This window comes from Solanum pennellii, chromosome 1, assembly GCF_001406875.1.
Source record: "Solanum pennellii chromosome 1, SPENNV200".
In the NCBI taxonomy this organism is placed as follows: domain Eukaryota; kingdom Viridiplantae; phylum Streptophyta; class Magnoliopsida; order Solanales; family Solanaceae; genus Solanum; species Solanum pennellii.
In genome coordinates, this window is record NC_028637.1 from 21,270,886 (window position 1) to 21,287,325 (window position 16,440).

The 16,440-nt window shown below is 31.7% G+C and overlaps 1 pseudogene; it reads right to left on the reverse strand.

Moving 5' to 3' along the window:
* Window positions 1–8,765: 8,765 nt before the first annotated feature.
* On the reverse strand, window positions 8,766–9,584 carry LOC107018515 (annotated as a pseudogene).
* Between the last annotated feature and the right edge of the window lie 6,856 nt (window positions 9,585–16,440).

Consider the following 16,440-nt stretch of genomic DNA (forward strand, 5'->3'; position numbering starts at 1 on the left):
AATTACAATCTTAACATCTTACCATCCCCAGCACGGACGATCTCCACGTGCCCAGCTTATACTCAATCTCATGTCAATGCATGTATACAATATTATTTCAAAATAAGGAGATGATGATGCATCTCACTCAATCAATATCGACATAGTACACAACCACCTCAATTATCACAACTATACGGGTGTAATAAATAAAACACAATCACACAAAAATTTCAATACAATAATATATCAGCTAATGCCCATATGCTTTGGCGATTCTCAAATTACAATCCACATTCTATAGTAGTAACTTTCCGTTTTATAACACCGGTACTCGTACCAATGCCCGTCACACCATTGATACGAGACCCCCATCTTTCTCCCTTACCCCTTTGTCTATTTTCATTTTTAATCTTTGATTAGGAAAACGTCCTTCAACAAGTCTAAAAGTCTTAACATACCTCGAACGCCGGACATGTGCCACGAAATCCTCAAGATTTTTCCTTCCCTTTTCGCAAAGCTTTAGAACATTTCCAATCTACCAATTTTGCAATATTTGTAAGCACACGAGTTCGTAGACACTCATACTATATTATGTTTATCTTAGACCCAAAAACTTATTCACATCTCAAATGAAGCTCCTAATCTTCATACAATTTATATGTCAAGATTCATCTTTGCTAAATCTCAAGTCTAGAGTTAAATCTTAAATTCTCAAATAACAAAATGTTAACAATATTCACATAATTCAATATACCTAATATTACTCTCAATATTTAAAGACATTATAATAAAAAAAATAATATACTTGACCGATTGCGTGTAATTTCGAGGATGAACAAAAATTTACAGAACTTAACTCCATATACCAATTCCTATATAATTTGATCCCCACAATTAAATTTTTTTGTAAGCCAATTACTTCAATCATTTGGCAATGATTAGCCAATGATTGCAAGCAGGCTTTGTCCCCCTCCCAAAACTATTAAACGTTAGCAACATACCGCTAAATTTTCAATCCTTTCCCAATCAATTTAATATGCCTAATTACATATAATATAATTTAAGGAGAATCAAGATTAATTACTCATTACCCGATCTATGAATTCGAAGTCTTCCTCTTCCGTTCGTTTGCCCAGGTATGTGTATGTGCTTCTCTCTTTTCTAAATATAAAATAATTAGGTATACTAGTAGTAAATTTCATTAACTTTATTTAATAATCTGGCCCAAATGGTAAAGGAATTACTTATAAATTATGGGCCTCACCCATTAATTATTAAATTACACTTATCACTTAAAAAAAATAGTTGTTAACTTAATAATCATAGTTATCAAATAGTTAACATTTTCTATAAAGATTTACAAAGATGGTCTAAATAGTCTTAGTACTAAAAATTGTCTGACGGGTCATTACAAACACTCATCCATATGCATTTCCAGAGATGGACAAATACAAAAATAAAGGACTGCATGCACGTGGCAGTACCAACACTAGTGGATTTAAAAGATGACTATTAGTGGTGTCAAAAGCCTTCGAACATTCTTTGGTCCATTCAGTTGGTGCATCTTTTGATAATAACATGAATATGGGCTGATATAATTCAAGTCTCCCATAGAAACTCATTATTTCCTTCTTAGTATTTGAAGGAGGTATGTGTTGAATTGTCTTTATTTTGGAAGAGTCAAGCTGAATACCTCTTCTGCTAACTAATTTAGTCTCCCCGAGAAACTCATTAATTCCTTCTTAGTGTTTGGAGGAGGTAATTTTTAATTGACTTGATCATGGAATAGTCAAGCTCAATATCTCTTTTGCTAACTATAAATCCTAGATACTTCCCTACAGGTACTCCAAATGTACATTTGGTTCAGTTCAACTTCAAATTATACCTCTGTGACCTATAAAAGATTTTTTCAATTGTGTCAGGTGATCCTAACTCTCGCGCGACATTATGATGATATTGTCCGCATACATTCAATTTCTTTATGGGTCATACTATAAAAAATTGTGGTCATAGATCTCATGAAATTGGAACCAGCATTCTTGAGTTCTAACGACATAACTTAATAATGCTAGACTCACGAAGATGTTATGAACGTTGTTATTTCTGCGTCTTCTTCATCCACAAAAATCTTGTGGTATCTCGCAAAATAATCCACAAAAGATTGCAACTCATGCTTAGCATAATTATTGATGATTATATGGATATTTCACATGGGGTAATTTTTGTGGACTTTCTTTGTTGATATCTCGATAATCCATGCATATCTTGATCCTTACATAATTCTTCCCCACTTGGAAAATAATATCCAACCTGGTGGGATACTTCGTCACTTCAATAACTTTTGATTCAATTTTGTTTCCTTACTTCTTCTTATATCCCTAAATTTACATCTGGCTTGAGCTTTCTGATTTTCTGCTTTATAGAGAAATATTCTAGATTGAGAGGCAGCATAAAGGGAATAATATCCGTGCTCAACCCCAACATATCATCATAAGACCTTGTCAGCACATTTATATATTTTCTTATTAGTTTGAGAAATTCTTCTTTTTGTGTTGCTTCCTAGTGGACAATGGCTCATGTTTCTGTTGACCAATTTGTCATATCCCAAGTTTATTGTCTTTGTCTCATCCAACTTGGTCTTTTATCATCTTCAAGTTGACTCAAATCCTTAGTGAGGTGCTTAGGCATCACAGTTTCCTCATAATATCCTTCACATTCATCCTCGTTGATCTAACTTGGTTGCCATGTTAGTGACATGTCATGACATTGAAAGATTTAGATTCATTTTTATTTAAAAGAACTAAAAATCAACCATGTTAGATAGGAATAGTTTGAATGAACATATTGCAGGGAAATTCATAGAGATAAGATAATCAATTTAAAATATAGGAGGCTTTCTTTGAAATTTTAAAAGCGCATACAAACGTTTATCATGACTAAGGTCAACGTGACTCATTTCCTTTTTAAACATTATGATAGAAAGTAAAGTCACATAAATGGTTGTTCAGGGCTTCGTCCAGACAACATTAGTATTCAAAAGTAAAAACATTAAACCTTGTCTTTGTCTACTGCTTCATTCGATGGATCATAAGTTGAGTGACCATCAAATTTTGTAGCATACCTTCAAGTCTAGAATCTAGGATGGTTGGTGTCTTGGGGAACTCCACCAATATCACAATAAAATATTCTCATCCTTTCAACTAGGCCATCAATCTCAATCTCTAAAGCTTATGCAAATTATGAGTGGTACAATCCTGGAATAAGCTTTGGTATATCACATTCATGTTTCTTCCTTGTATATCATTCCAACAATTCTTCCTTTTTTTTGGGTATAACCGATGCTAGAGCGGAAATATTAAAATGGAAAAGTAAGAGATTCAAGTATGCATCCAAGTCCTTACCTAGCCCATGCCCAAGTTCAAACCCGCTTCTTACTATAGTCATGTAAAGCATTTTATAGTCCGGTGGCATGGGCAATTGTGTTGCCGTATCATTAAAAGAAGCGTTCATTATCTCTACCATGTGAAAGTCAAGATTATTATCAATCATCATTGTTCTAGCAATGTCTTTTAAAGCCCTATTTTTACTTTTGACTACTCTATATTGTCGTGGAGTTCTAGGATCGGAGAAATTGTGATCTATAACATATGATGAACGGAATTTTAAGAATTTTGCATTTCAAAATTATGTTCCATGATCATATTGTATGGAAATCAAGGATAATCCTATACTTTTCACTATCTTCTTGAAAAAAATAGTTAAAGTCTCAAAGGAATCTTCTTTAGAAGCTAGAAATAATGTCCAAGAAAATGTAGAAAAACCATCTATGATAACACAGACATACATCTTCCCTCCTCTGCTTCTTACTCTCATAGGTCCACATATGTCCATATGAAGCAGTTCGACACATTTAATTGTACTTTTCTTATTCTTCGGTTTGAAAGATGATCTCACTTGCTTCCCCCATACACATGCACCACAACTTTGTCATTTTTAAATTTGGTTTTGGGTAAACCAATAACCATCTCCTTTTCTAACAGCTTGTTGTTTTATTTCAAGCTAGCATGTCCAAGTCTTTTGTCATAGTAAGGGATCATTAGCAAATTCCTTGAGGCACTTCATACTACTGTCTGGCATCCCCATGATGTCAGCTTTGTTCACATTTATGCGTTTTTTGGCTATTAAGATAACCTCCTTTGTATCTAGTTTTTCAAACCTACAACCTGCAGAAGTAAAAATTACCTTATAACCTTTATCACATATTTGCAAGATGCTGAGGAGATTATGCTTTATTCCGTCCACAGAGTATACTTCTTCCACTACTTTGGATTCAATCTTTCCAATTAAAGTATTTTTTTTACGTTTCTAGCATTGGTCAATCGTGTTTCTGTATTTTTCAACTTCAATTCACTAATCTCGAGATAAAGCCGTACTTTGTATGATCATGAATTGTTAATTTAAATAATTCGTCGATATATCTTGATATTAACTTTTTACCGTATATGTTCTATATAATTGAAGTATAAAAGTTATAATATGCAAATCTAGAAAGGAACAAGAGAGTTATAAACTTAACAAACAAAAAGCAACAAGCTATTCATGATGCGTAATTACTAAATTTACAATTAACTCTTGTTCATTTTAACATGTAAAATGAATTGAGATAATACAAGTTAGTGTAAGATGTCGAATTAATAAATTATGTACCCTGGATAGTTTGTTTCTTTTGTTTGTTAGGTAATATCTTCTTGGAAAAATCCTCTTATATCGAATTTTATTTGTACCATGTTCTTCAGATTTGTTTTTCTTTTTGACGTTCTTTTGTCTTTTTACTTTTGTATTCGATCATATAGAAATACATTATGAAAAAATACAAAAGGCAAGATACATGAACGAAATATTTGAATTAATATTCCATGATCGTACAAAGTAAATCTTTTCTTCCATACTAATGAGATCATAGTTGAAACAAGTAAGGAAATTATATTGACCACCTCTACGAATCTGAAAAAAGGTACTCTAATACTTTTTGTTGAGATAAATTATAATAGGATAATAATCTATTTTTTTTATGAATTACGAATCAAAAAAGGAGTCATCCTCAAGCTTTGCTTAAATCAAATATAAATAGCTTGAGTATATATTTCACACAAAACTATAAAATGCATACATTAAACATTGTTATATGTATAATCAATCAGAATCATAAAATAAACACAAGGAAATAATTGGTTTATAAGGAGACAAAAAAGTGAGAAGAAATGTTTTTTGTGCCAAAAGTAAAAAAATATGTGTTTCTATACCCTTTGTCTATTTAAATAAAAACAACTGAGTGACAAATAAAGAAATAGTAGAAAAATAAAAAATACAACAAATGTGTTGTCAATCATATTACTAGTCATTCAAAATTTATTAAAATCAGAAAACAAGAATTTCAAGTGTGACTTAACATCTTTAATAAATAGTGATGATATACTAATTGAGCAATCAACGTATAGATGAACACATGATAAAAGACGGAAATAAATTCATTACATGTCAAAATGAAATTTAGCTAGAATCAGATCACCATCATATAATTCAAGTCATACATTGTAGAGAACAACAATTGATTCAATATAATAAAAAAATCAATATTGACTTAATTACAAATAACAAAAGTAAAAACAACAAAAAAAGTGAACTTTCCTATGCATAAAGAGAAATAAAATTGTATTTATCATAATCAATAATATTATTATATTTTTAAAATGTGTCAATAATTTTTGCAAAGCATATTCAAACTGTATCACAGATTTATTCTATTGTTGCAGTACGCTGCATCACCTCGTTTATTCCTTTTACACAATTTTGCTAAAAAAATAGATGACCAAAGAGTTTTCTCCATATACACTAATATATTATGGAGGAATCACTTACAAGTGTACATGGAGGAAACTCTTTCGTCATCTATGTTTTTAGCAAAATGGCGTAGAAGGAATAGACGAGATGATGTGATGTACTACCATAATAAAATAAAGAAGTGTTTTAGTTGAATATGTATTGCAAAAACTATTAGACACATTTTAAAAATATAATAATATTATTTATTATGATTAATACAATTTTATTTCTATTTAATCATAGAAAAGTTAACTTTTTTTTTGTTGTTATTACTGATGCATTCAACAGTGTTTTAGGTGTGTAACAAGCCCAACACCTTAGATATGTAAAAATGAAAAATAGTGCCAACTAATGAACTATGTGCATATCATATAGTATTTTTTTGTATTTATTTATCTCAAACAAGCACTATCCATGTACCAGTGCTTGCTTCCTTTAAGTTTTACCTTCAAACATTTAAAGATTAGTTTTAGTTAAACAAGCTTGGGTCCTTTCTAATGATTGAAGGGGTGAATTAGATTTATTTGATCATTTTGGCATCCATTGTTGTTGAGTTTAACATGTTTGTTAGTTTCTATTTTAACATTTTTTGTTTCTGTAATTTTTGGAGACACGACATTTAGTTGTAGGATGCCCGAGTTTGCTATAGATATAGCACAAATCAGTTGTGACAATCTTATCATTATGAAAGTCAATACCTTCTCTCTCATTGTAATTTTTCTCACTCAATTGTTTGACAATTCTGGATGAGTTAGTCCATCTATTTGCTTTTTCAAGCTTAACTTTTATCAAAAAGATTTCTGCATTTATTTCCTCATCTTTTCTTTTTTCAAAAAAAAAATAATCGTTTTTTATATTTTTTTCAACTCCTTTTTCACGTTTTCTTCAGTTTCACTAATTTTTTCTTTTCCTTTTTCTAGTAATTATTATCTTTACAATTCCACATTTTACATTTAGGTTAGATGACTCAAGTTTTACAACATGTGTTTTCAAACAAATCTTTTGGCTGTCAGTTACAATTTTATCATCTTTGAGTTCCATATACTCAAATTTTTGGTCTGCAAAGACTTTAAACAACTGATTTCTTTCACATGTTATTTCTTTGAAGTCATCAATTAGCACGTTCATTAATCCGGTCAACATATATTTTTAAAAAAGATGCAGTTTTTCTTTTAGATCAATAATAATAACCTTTGAGTTTACATCATCTTCGATATCTCAATCTCATACATCCACGAAAGTTGTTTCATATATTTCATCATCGAATTCTTCATTTTCAGAACCCTAACAAGCAACACTGCACATTCCTCTTTTTTCTTTCTTCCTTTTTCTATCTTTTTTTCCCTCCAATTCAGTTCCCATTATGGACAATGCTTAACATGATAATCAGTTTTGCCACACTTGTAACAACCATTTTGAGATTTATCATTTACCCACTTCTTCTAATTGGTTTCCTTCTTTTTATTTCCCTTCTCGTTCTTAAGATACGTCTAAGAGACTTTTGCTAGAAGTTCTATTTGATCCTTATCATACTCAGTGTCATTCCCATCCGACACTTTCAAGGCGAATGACGTTAATTAAGCATTTCCTTCTTCTTTAAGATCATCCATGTTTATCTCATACGTTCTGAGATTCCCCACAAGTTCATCATGTGTCATGATGGAGATGTGTTTATCTTCTCTTATAGCAGTTACTTTTACATCCTATTTGTTCTGTGTAAGGATCCTTAAAACCTTGTAAAGATGTTCTTCACTCGTAAGAACTTTTCATAATGATGACAATTCATTTATCAACTCAATGAGTTTAGTAATTATTTCTAGCAGAAACTCAATATCCTTCATATTTGAAAGTTTCATATTCAGTAAATAGCATAGATACTCTGAGTTTTCTCACATGACTTGTTCCCTCATGAGCATCAATCAGTACATCCTAGATTTGTTTGGCTGTAGTAAAGTTTGAAATTCGGTTGTACTCATCTGGTCCAATACCACAAATAAGAATGTTTTTGGTCTTACCATTTTTATTGAGGGATGATAAATCATCCGCAGTGAAGTAAACACTTACTTTTGGTACTTGAAATACATCAACAGTCTTCATAGGAATGATAGGTCCAATCGTTATCTATCCCACAACACAGTCTTCCGCTTGAATTTAAATCTTCCATACACATATTCCACTAACCAAAGTTAGACATATTAAACATTGGGGGTTTGACAGTTGACTGTCCTTCGCTGTGACCAATGGGTGGTGCACATTTCATCTTGATCTTTTATCTTAAGTTATAACCTATAAAAGATAATCTTGCTCTGATACCAATTGAAATTCTAAACAACGTTAATTATCTTAATCCTAAATTACTTAAGTGAACCAACATGCCTAACGTATTTCACAGAAGTTATAAAGGTAATAAAGTAAGAACAAAGTATATTACATGGAACACCCGGATTAAAAGGTGTAAAAACCTTGACATTAACCCCAACTTCCCTAAATGACAACGAGCCTCAACAAACAAAAGATAATACAAGAATTTATCTAAACTAAAGATCAACTATTTAATTTCAATTCTACCACACACCTCCAAGGTATGTGTTCCCAATGTCTTCGAGTTGCCCTCAACTTGAAAGACCAAGATCCTAAATTCAATTTATAAATCACTGATCTAGAAATAAAAAAAAGTCACAAATACTAAGAAAGCTTCCTAGATTTTTTTCTTCTATATTCTTTGATCAGCAGCACTTCGAAAATCAATCTCTCAATTGTTTTGGTTTGGAATTGCGAGATTATTTTGAACGCCTCTTCTTCTATTTATGCTCATGTATCCTGAAGCCTTCTACTCCATTGAATCCTCATTCGCTTAACAACTTGATTCCATTTAGAGTTCTTCTTGTAATGAAACACTTTCATAAAATAGAAGTCCTTCTTGAAACAGTTCTCTTCAGATGACTTTGCCAATTTGTTCCATGTATTTTGTCATTTATCAAAACAATGCATATCCCAACAATAACTAAAGAAGGTTTAGATAACTCTGTACACCTCACACTCAACAGTTTCATGTTTGGAAGAAGTGAGACCAGTGCAAATGCAAGCAGTATATCGCAGGGAGTCATAATCTTGAGCTCGGAAATTTTCTTCCAACTCCTTCTAATTTTCTCAATAACATATGCAGGTTCTTCTAAACTAGGCATCGTCAGTGATTTAAGATCTTTCCTCTCATAAAAAGATCTACATATCCCTTGATTTTCTATTTTTTTCCCAAGCAGGCATAACAAGGAGTTTAAGTTGTGGACATATGAAAAGAAGAGATTTAAATTATGAGGGAAATACCTCTTGGCAGTATAATTCAACTAATAGTTCTGCACATACAAATTGCAATGGAAGATCAATTTCAATGTTTCCACGACTAAGGCTCATACAAATCTTTAGGATGCGGGTCAATTTTTCACGAGATGGAGTGTCGACATATATATACAGAGGTATTGACACTATAATGAAAATTTACTGCATTACAAACAAGTCCAGCGTTTTTCAGAGACGTTGGTCAGACCTAGTCGATTGCCAAGCAGGACAAACTTGAGGAATTAAGAGATTAACTAGAAACGATTGAAGGACTGGAATATCTTCACCAGGATATCGATATGAAGGTCCTCCCATCTCCTTACATGAGAATTTCCTTCTTCCATCACAACAACTTCAATCTTTTCTTGTTTTTGAAATGACATCGTTAAAGCTTCAATCTCCTAAGTTCTTTTAGAACCATAAAGGTTACTAATTCTCTAGATCAAAGAAGAAAAAAAAGGTAAGTCTGGAAATATATAGAAACATAGAAGAGAGTACAAATACGTCCGAGGAGTACTGTGATGCCCAAAAGTGAAGAAACAAAGAAAATATAAACTGGAATTATGTTGGTTATAACGACACAGATTTAAGTTCTCGATAGCATAGCTGACGGAAGTATCACATTTCTTAATGTTATAGACAACTATACTCACAAAGTCATAGTAGGAAATATTGATCAAGTAAGTTGTTATAAAAAAAAAACCTTGTTAGTATATTATTGATCCCTTAACTTTTCCACCAGTGAAGGTTATAACATAATTTATCTTATGAAAGTATAGCTAATTAGTGATTCTTAGTGAATAAAGGTAGATGTATTAATTTTCAAATATAAAAAAGAGAAATGTCTTACCTCAATTCAAATTTGATTAATCATTTCATTGTACAGTAAAGCCTCCATAAATTAATGTGGGTGAGACCATGAAATTTTATTATTTTAAAAATATATTATTTAATTGATAAATTAATATTTATTTATTTATAGATGGTTTGACATTTAATTAAGGTTAATGTGATTATATCAAAATCATTGTATTTTTCTAATTTATGTATAATATTTATTGATTTCACATAAAAAATATATATTTTGCATAATGTACAACAAACACAGCAGAATAATTTTATCTTTTACTAGTTTCAGCCTTGTGATGTTGGATAATAAGAGCTTTCAAGATGTATTTTGCAAAAGATTTATCATAGAATATAAGAAGACTATGAAGTGGGAAAAACTGATCTAACAAAGATTAATCTTTTGGATGCTATCCATTTTGCAATCGCTGTTTGAACAACAAATGTTCAATAATATACAATAGCAAAATATTTTCGATAGTGTAAAATTTATTCGGGGGATACAATCTGAGAGAATTTGAATGAAAATGTCATGGGGGATATAATCTTCAACATCAACTTTTGGAGTTTCTTCATTCCACCCAGACCATTAATGAATTTGTTGCATGTACTATGAAGATTTGAAAAAAGAAACTTAATCAGTAATATTAATATCACATGTCCAAACAAAGATACATATATAACATATTAGAAAAACAAATAGCGAAAGATATGTATGTTTTAATTCTATATGGCGATACACAATCACAAAGATTCATATTCATAGAAGTGTAAAAAAATTCCATCTTTTGATTGTAACTATAATATATCTTTTGTCCTACTCGTAGAGAAGGATTGGGATGGAACAAGCACAATTAAAGTAATTTTTATCTTTTATGCTACATGAGAATATTAGATATTTTGGCTTGGAATTAGCGAAATGAATTTTCTTCTACTACTTCGACAAAGGCCTATAGCGCAAACTATAGCATGATTGGAGAGAATTGCTATAGACCCCCATGACATTTGCACTACAGGCAAAATTCCCCATGACGTTCTTTGAAAGAATACGAGGATGTGTCATAATCTTTTCCATGTTTTGTTCTCCCTCATTGTTTTTTTAAATCTTCTCCTTTGATAGCTTAAATGTGACAGGAAAGACCCGATACTTGCGAGTGTACCGTACCTTGTTGATGTTTGTCATGCCATAAAGAAGTGGAGCTTCTACTGGGTATAGTTGCTGCTTTAGCCTCAAGGTGAGAGTTGGTCAGTGACACCTTTGTTTACCGAATCTAAACTCCGGTAAAAGTACTGAAGGAGTACATTATCAGGAAAACCATAGGTTGGGCATTGTAGCACCATCTTGTTGAACCTTAGCCAAGTTTCATGCAGAGGCTCTCCATTCAGGCGCTTAAATCTTTGAATGTTATCTCGAATAGTCATTATCTTCAAGGGAGACAAAAATCAAACACTAAATGCGGTAACTAGCTCTTCAAATGAAGTGATGAAATTTCGGGTTAATTCATCTAACCACTTAATAGCTTCCCCCATAAGGAAAATGGGAATAATCATAGTCTAACCGACTCTTGAGAGATGCTATTTGAAAGAGAATGGCCCATAAACAATTAAAAAATTTTGAAAATGCTCGTGGGGATCCTCACGAGCCAATCCACTGAAGATTCATTTTAGTTGCTAGAGCTGCAACATATTGCTCATTTTATGAAACATTGCATTCCCCTTGGCTGGGATAAACTTATGGATCCACTACCTCCCATAAGATGGGGGTCATTGACATTTGGTGGCAAACTTGGCTACCATTACTGCCATTTACACTCATAGTTCCTGCTTACAACACAAACACTTAAAACAAAAATGAAAAATAAGTATGTAAACTACCACTAATAAGAATAAAAACTCTACTGAAATGCATTTTCACGTGACACCACTCCTCGGCGGTGGCGCAATTTTGTTTCTTATTATGGCATATGACACTACCATCTGGTATGAGTGTCTCTGATCGTCGATAGTTTAGTAACCCATCAAATGGTTGAGGTCGTGTCCTAAGGGAGCGGTTTCGAGAAAAATTAGTTAAATTAGAACTTCATTCTAATAAGTCATCGCAAAAGAGAATAATGAATAAAAATATAGTAAATTAAAGGGGTGACAACAAAGTATCAAATAATGATGGCGGTTTTTGTCACAAGTATAGTAATAATTATAAAAATGAGAAAGTGAATCAAGCATGGGGAAAAGTTCTTGGGGTATGACCGCAATACAAGTTGAGATAAGTAGTTGGGTACATGATTGATAGGAAATCTGCGAGATAATAGTGACTATCCTAAAATTTAGATGTAAATAGGTTCCCTATCATAGAACTAACCGGGTTTCAAATGATTTCCTTTCGGACACCCATTTGCCGAATAACGGCTAGCCTACGCCTTAACCCACTTACTCTCTTGATCTCAATGTTAGGATACAGGACTAGGGTTCACCCTCTCTGGCTGAACCTCATGTTGACCCACTCCTGAGGGCATTAGACTAGAAATTTTGGTTTCACGATCTCTCTCTCGGGAAAGCCGAAAACACATGGGTGAGTTTATATTTGCAACTACAAACCACTTAAGTTAAACCACAACCACTAGTTGTTATCACCATTAAAATACATCTAACCTCTCACAAATCAAGATCCAACAATAATATCAACACAAATTCGCTAAATCACACCCCAAGAATGTGTTTTTTAGCCACACATTAAGCAATAAAAAAATTACACCTAGAATGATAATGAAATCATATGGGAATAAGAAATCAAACCTTAATATAAGCAAATGAAAATGAATAGAGAAGACCCACTTCCAACATGGAAAAAATGAAACCCTTCCTTCTTCAAGTCTCCCACAAAACCCTCTTCGGAGAATATATGAAGAAAAATAATCTAAAGCCTCTAACCTATAAAAATGTTCGTATGTCTAAAAATAAAACCTACAGCTAGTATTTATAGATTTCAGATTAAGTTCTTCGGGAAACCACTCGACGAGGTTAGTCGTGACCGTGGAACTACTCGATGAATCACCCTTCTTCTAGTTCATCGCTATTTTGTGCTTGCCTTCAACATCTTCGTATTCGGGACCATTGGGTCGTATTACATTGTTTTGCGAACATGTGTGGTGATACGATGACTACTCCTTTCATTGCCTTTTGATCTTCTTTCTTCTAGTCTTCACATGTTTGGAACAAACGGTAACTCGCCAAGTGTTCTTGGCGATGCTCATGAGACTTCAGTTTCTATTAAAATAAATCCCTAAAAAGTCCAATTTGAGGACTCATCAACTTACATTCTTCAAATTGTAAAACTTCAAATTTTTCTCATGAAGAAATAATAATTAGAAAAAAATTCCGAAAAATATTCTGAAACAATCTCTTATTGTGATTGAAAAAAATAATGAGCTATTGTTGAATATTATATATCAAGCACATTCAAATAATAAGGTTTCATTCCCGAAATGAATAAAATATATACCACTGTTTGTCTATTGAAGAGATAAAATAACAAAGCATACACATTTTATTTTGTCTCTGAAAGTTACTGCAATATGTACCTATCGTGAATAGAAATATCTAGAACAACTTTAGTAAAGTAACATTTTAAGGTGGGAGAAATGAATCTTGTTGGCTGCTTTCTATTGTATGTTCTATTTATTTCCATGAAGGAAATAACAATTCATAATCTTTCCTAAAGGAAGTGAACAATAATGTCAAAATTACCGGTTTGATAAAAAAAATTAAGTATTAATCATGAAAGATAATGTAATTCTAAAAATGTGCATATTATCTATTCAAAATATATTGAAGAACTAGGAAATTCTTCAAAATTCTTTTATATTGTTTGCTATCATGAAAAATATAAGAGGTCAATAAAAACATGTGATAATTTAAAGAGATTTATCTATATAAGATAGTACTATGTGTGTTTACTATATACATGCAGTTTGACATTCACAGAGATTAATTGTGAAGTTAAGAGAATTCATTGGTGAGGGTTATGTTCCTCACCTTGTAATCTCTTCTTCGTTTTCCCTCTCAAGACCCCTATATTTTAAAAAAATTCTTTAAAATAGATATGGATAAAAGTGTCACATAAAATTAGAATAAGAAATAGTGTCATCAAATATAACTTTGTTAGTTAAAAATTAAAGAAATAATAAACAAAAAAGAAACACCATAATTTGTCTATAGAAAATTCCAAGTAAACTTATCATGAAGATGCTTTTTTCTTTTGCCAAAAGGTCCAGAATGTTACTTTGCTTATGTGATTAACATTACTTTTTCTATAGATGGACTAAAAATATGAACATTTCATTTTAAGAAAGAATAACTCTCATTATTAATGTATGGTAATTCTCCCCTTTTTAGTTATTAGCGTTTTGTTGTTTCTCACAAAAAGAAAAAGTAGCATGACAACTATGAGTGTGAAACACAAATTCCCTATTAGTTGTGGTGATGATGGAAATTCCGAAAGTTTTTTTATTGACAACTCACCTAAAAAAAATTGAGATAGAATGTGAAGAAACTAACCTCATTGATAGAATCAGTCACTTGCCTAACGCTATTATTGTTCAAATTCTTTCTCGATTGCCCACAACAGATGCCTTCAGAATATCTATTCTCTCTAAACATTGTAAATACTTTTGGACTTCTATTGTCTGTTAAGGAAATGAATTTGTGTACCCCCAAGCCATTTGAATAACAATACTCCTTGTGTCATAAACAATGTTGTCAATAGAAGTCCAGAAGTATTTCAAATGTTTAGAGGGAATAGTCGTTCTAATGGCATCTAATATGGACAATCGAGAAAGGATTTGAACAATAAGAGCGTTAGACAACTGCCGATTCTATCAATGAGGCTAGTTTCTTCACATTTTTTCTCAATTTTATCTTTTTTATGAGGTGAGTTTTTAATAAAAATAACATTCAGAGTTTCCATCATCACCACTACTGCTAAGTAATTGGTCTTTCTCACTGATGGATGTCATGCAACTTTTTTTTTCTAATAACTGAAAGATGAAATTTATCATACATTTATACTGAGAATTAGGTATTCTAAAAATGAATTATTCATATTTTTAGTCCATCAATAGAAAGAATAATGTTAATCACACAAACAAAGTAACATTCTAGACCTGTTGGGAAGAACTTTATAAGTTTCCAAAAATTGAAGATACAAATCAAGATATTGAATTTTTTTTAATTAATTATAGATAATTCATAGTGTCTCTTTTTTGTTAATTATTTCTTTAACTTTCAACTATCAAAGTTATATTTTATGACACTATTTATACATGCATATATACATACGTATATACATACATATATTTCACTAATGTTTATTTATACCCAAGCTACCTAGTTTGACATTGAATTTCTTTGGTAAATATCTAAATCAGTGCTTATGATTATAAAATAAAGTGTTGGTCTAGGATATGATATAGTGTATAGAATATCATTGTTATGCGTCTGACCAACAATATGGCATATTTGGTGTCATATCAATTAATTTAGGGTCGGGTACAAAATATTCACATAAAAGTTTGTCATGTGCGATATATGAATTTATTCGATAAACATGTGAGTGGCCTTTGTTTAGGGAAACGAGACTAGATCATTTGGACTCATGATTAGGGGTGAATAGACAAACTAGTGAGGAGGTGGTAGGGGTTGCTTCTAGAGGGTACGAGGATACTAATTCAAAAGATAAATCAAGTCAAATAATAGAAGCATTTGCTGAATCAAAATTAATCTCATATTTCAGTTTCAAATACTCCTTTCAAATATCCCAAAAGGACATAGTATACGATATAAATTAAGCATGGTAAACCAGTTGATTTCAATTGCAATAATATTTACAAGGGGGAAAAAGGAAATAATCATAATATGTAGGCAATATGCTCTCGAAAATACACTGACTTCTGAAACCACATGCGAGCTTCAGGTACATAATTAGTGACAGTTATTTAAAAGTTAATTCATGTCAAATGCTCCTCAAATTTTCTGAAAGTCTACGACACGCAGAAAGCATGATAAAACAGTCGGTTTCGATTGATAGATCCTTAGAAACGGAAAAAAGAAAATTATCATAATAAGGAGACGAAGTGTTCTAAAGTGTCATCTAAGGTTTCCTTTGTTTCTATTTAATGTTGGTATGAGTGTTCAAAACTAATGTTATTAACTGCATTTGTTTACGTTAAATATAAGCACTTATTCGATATGAATAGGTCTTAGTTATTCAGATATTATTAAGAGGTATTTTGTTTGTATATATTCACCCCCACTCCATCCACAATCACCAAACATTACCACAACCATTACCCTCGCCAACCACCATTGCACTCGCCAACCACATCAATATAATTGTAT